Genomic DNA, 4,472 nt, shown 5'->3' on the forward strand with positions numbered 1-4,472 from the left:
CCTAGGATAGAACGATTATAGTTTGAGTTGCTATCAGGGCATTGAAGGGGAATTCCATAGGTGGTATTGAAAGGCAATTTTATGAAGGGACTGAAGCCAGAAATCCGAGCCTTACTACGCTTGATAAGGCCGAGAGGGTTAGGGGAGTCAATGCAGTTGGCACAAATGGCTAAGGATAAGAACACAGTAGAACATGTTAATAGGAGCAATTCAATCGATTTTTCATACCAAAACAGCATGCCATTGGTAGGATAGAAAACCCAGACTTTAGGGTTTAAACGAGAGCTCCAAAGTACACCACTGGGAGACCAGAAAATGCAAATGGTGGATTTAAAGAGAGATTCCCAAAGGGATCGGGATAGTGGGGCACGACATGGGGTGACTTTCAAACGCCTCATGGAGACAGAGATTCAGGATAAGAGGGTGAAGGGGTTGTGTTTTGATGTAATGAGAAATTTTCACAAGGGCATCGATGTAAGGATAAATCACTACAAGTCCTAACTGTGTGTGATGAGGAAGAAGGCCGGGAAGAAGCCGAGGAAGAAGACGCAACAGTTTCCAAGATTTCACCTTGAGGACGAGGTGTCTTTTTGAGAGGGGAGTAATGTTAGACCAAAGAAAACTAAGGTGCAATTACAAGGAGGCAGGGGCACTTTAGTAATCTTAGGGGCATAGACAGTTTAATAATTTTATTATTAATTAGGGTTCAGGTATAAATAAGAGATAATGGAGTCACTTAAGATTTATGTTGGGTTTTGTCTAGTGTTAAGAATAATTAAGAGTTTGGGAGAGATTGACTTACCTCTTGTAGGTCAAGATTGTTATTTATTTTTATCAATCAATAAAAAATCAACCCTAATTTAACTCTAAGTCATATCATAACGGAATTTGTGCTATTGACCTCTTCTTTTTTCCCTTTTCCTTCTTCTTGTAACAACTTCTTTACGAAACATGTCTCTGCGTCTGGCTCTTGTCTTACTATGAACCTGCAGTGGAGTACTTGGCAACTAATAGAACCCTACCACGACTAATAGATGTTGTTAATGTTAAGAGTTCCACAAAGGAGAAGGTGAGATCTGGTTTCTTGGTAGTATTTAATGTTAGCAAAGGCTCACTGCTGCACAAGATGAGTGTCATCCACTTGAATACTATTAACTTGTTATACATACGTATATTTAAATATATTTATATTGGCTTGTGCTAGAAATACGCTATTTTCTTATCCAAAAGAATACGTTCTTTTGTTCATATGGTTATTAAGATAGGCATATCCTGCTAGGTTGTCAGGGTGGTGGTCTTGATCCTTAGAAACTTGCTTCCCAAAGGTAATTTTGCTGCTCAGATGATAGACCTTGGACTACCTCAAGTTGTTCAAAGTTTAAAAGCACAAGCATGGAGTGATGAGGTAAGAGAAGTTGCTCGCTGTTTAGTTTTTCTTTTTCGGCTGATTGCATAATTATTTAGTTAATAGATTGAGTAAAATTAGGGGAGCTGATGGCGCTGTTTGCTACTGATTGGTGCATTTGGTGATCATTTTATATGGATTAAAATTTTACCTCGGCTTCTGTTAAGTATAGTGTGGTAGAATAGTCAGTTGCTTGTGTGATGACAAAAACTACTGTTATTTTGTTCATTATATGAATATTAGTGTTATTTTGGTGATAATTGATGATAGAAGGTATGCTTACCTGAGTCTTTTTACCCCATACTTGGGATCGGCTAGTCAATTATGATTTTGATACCGTTACGCCCTATTATTCCTTTGTTCAGCATGGAATAATTTTGTTTCAATCCACACTTTGATTGAAGCTCTGGCCGGCGAAAGTGCTGACTACTATTGCACGGACCTACACTATCTTTGACAACTTTAAGACATTTATCCTAGGACAATGTTACCTATAATGGCTGACAAATGCCTGCTTTATTTAATTCTCAAGCACCTGTCATCTGAGCAATGTTAAATCAATTAATTGTGCCTTTTTTATTACCACATATTTTCTTTGGCCTTGAACCATCCAATTTTGCCAAGGGTTGACTCTTTTTCCTCATGATGAACTGAAGCTGTATATTGCTTTTGTGGAATCTTGGCATCCAACACTAAATTAAGATTTCAGCCTTCAAACTTATAATGCAAGATATTAGATTGTGTTTGGGTGGCTCCTGAATAGTGCCAAAAAGAATGAGTCTTGGCCACCATTGCTGAATTTTGTTTAACCTTTAACACAATGATGACTTCATCTTGCTACATTTACATATAATAGATTTCATTATCTTCTTAGGATTTACTGGAGGGTCTGAATCAACTGGAAGAAGGTTTGAAGGATAATACTAAGAGATTGAGTTCTTTGGACAAGTAAATGCAAGAAGTCCTCCTTGGCCATCTCGACTGGTTCCCCATGCACAAAGATCCCCTATTCTGGCGTGATAATATCACAAACTTCGAAGAAAATGATTTCCAGGTATTTCTTTTCCCCATGGACGGTGTTTCTAGTTTTTATTTTTCATTTTTTCTGCTTTAACTTCACTGAATGACTCCTGCTAATATCTGTATCGTCTCGTTCAGCATCATTTTGTATAAATAACTACAAAGTTTCTGTAATACTAATGGATAATCTTCTCTCTCAGATTCTAAGGGTCCTCTTAACAATTTTGCATACATCCAGTGATCCACGAGCTCTTGCTGTCGCTTGCTTTGATCTGTCACAGTTTATCCAGTACCATCCAGCTGGGCGGGTCATTGTGACGGACCTCAAAGCCAAGGAACGGGTGATGAAATTGATGAACCATGAGAACACCGAGGTTACCAAGAGCGCCTTACTCTGCATCCAAAGGCTTTTCCTAGGCGCAAAGTACGCGAGCTTTTTGCAGGCCTGAATTCTCTTTCTATGGGGTCCAGTATTGTTTACAAAGGAAATGCTTGTAATGATTTGATTCCAGTTTGGCTGGTTAGGTTTATTTATTTATCAATCATTGGAGGAGTTTATGAATCAGGGGAACTCGTCTGTTGGATTTTTTTAAGTACTGTGAAGAATTAGTTGATTTTTTACCATATTTTGGAAATTTATTTTGTTTTTGAGACGAGGAATAAATTGATACCATCTGTACTGACCTTTGATATGAAAACTACTCGAGCGCATGATATATATCTGTTTTTGTTCATTTCTGTATCTTGCTGCTGACTGAAGCTGGATTTTCAGGCTCGTTATTATCATCTATTCTTTTGAAGTTGCAAAATGAATTCTCAATATTTTCAGGGGAAATGCTTATAATTAGCGCGGAATTAAACATTGGTTGTGAACTGTATACTTCCAAAAGGCAATTTATTTCCATTGATTTGAGTAAACTAAGGGTACGTTTGGGATTGAGGTGCTGTAGCTTTTAATCTACAGCTGCTATGAAAAAAAAACTGTAATTATGAAACAAAAGTTAATTATATATACTAAATATAAATTTTAAATAATAATTTTGATAAAATTATTAAAGATATAATAAATTTTGTATTATACAAGTGAAAAATCATATCAATATAGCTTAAAAGCTACATTGGTTAGTGTTTACCAAACACTTTAGTGCTGTAGCTTTTAAGCTACAACTGCCCAACTTCAATCCCAAACGCACCCTAAATCTCCGTGATGGTAGCACTTATTTAATCACTTATTAAAGAATTCTGTGAAAATTTGATGATTGCTGTTGAAAACATTTACTAATTGTAAATGCGTTAAAAATTAATACAATATTGAGAATTCAAACAGCTCATCTTCTTGCCGCTTTCACCCTTCCTTCTTCGTTTGCCGTCATTTCGCATACACTTTTCTTCAATTTAATTTTTTTATTTTTTTCTCATGTACCCTTGTGATTCTTTTGCATTCTTTATTGGATGTTATTAATTATTATAAAAAAAATTCTAAAAAATAAATAAAATTCACGGCAGCTAGGAGTTGAACGAAACTCTGAGTCCAGTCCTGTTTGGTAGGATTCTTTGATTTACAAAGCATCGAGTAATCAGATTTGCTGGGCATTCATTTTGCTTTGTTATGTTTCCATGTATCAATTTTCATTTAATTTGGGTTTGTTTATTTTTGGATGACTTAGAAATCCTAATGTACAACGGCAATAATTAGATGCCGTTAAATAATTATTCCATTAGCCAGCTGGTTAATTGTTTCAGGAGTTCATGCTGAGACTTGTTTTACCACGCCATCCGTACAATAATCTAATGAAGTCCGGCCACTTACATATTTATTTTTGAAAACTACCGGACAAGTTGATAATTACATTTAATACATGCATCCATAATGTCTTCAGTTTGGCTGTACAATAATTGGACAAGTTGATAATTACACATGCACCGCAACTACTGATGGCATACCATTACCATGTATTACTAACAAATCAACTGATTTTGTATTAATCTTCTGTTTTTCTTATAGTATGAGTAAACCGTAGGTGGTAGTATTGTTTGCATATTGAAG

The 4,472-nt window shown here is 35.9% G+C and overlaps 1 pseudogene; it reads left to right on the top strand.

Moving 5' to 3' along the window:
- Positions 1–321: 321 nt before the first annotated feature.
- Positions 322–3,159, top strand: LOC107177745 (V-type proton ATPase subunit H-like; annotated as a pseudogene).
- The last annotated feature ends 1,313 nt before the right edge of the window (positions 3,160–4,472 follow it).

This window comes from Citrus sinensis, chromosome 4 (assembly GCF_022201045.2).
Source record: "Citrus sinensis cultivar Valencia sweet orange chromosome 4, DVS_A1.0, whole genome shotgun sequence".
NCBI classification, from domain to species: domain Eukaryota; kingdom Viridiplantae; phylum Streptophyta; class Magnoliopsida; order Sapindales; family Rutaceae; genus Citrus; species Citrus sinensis.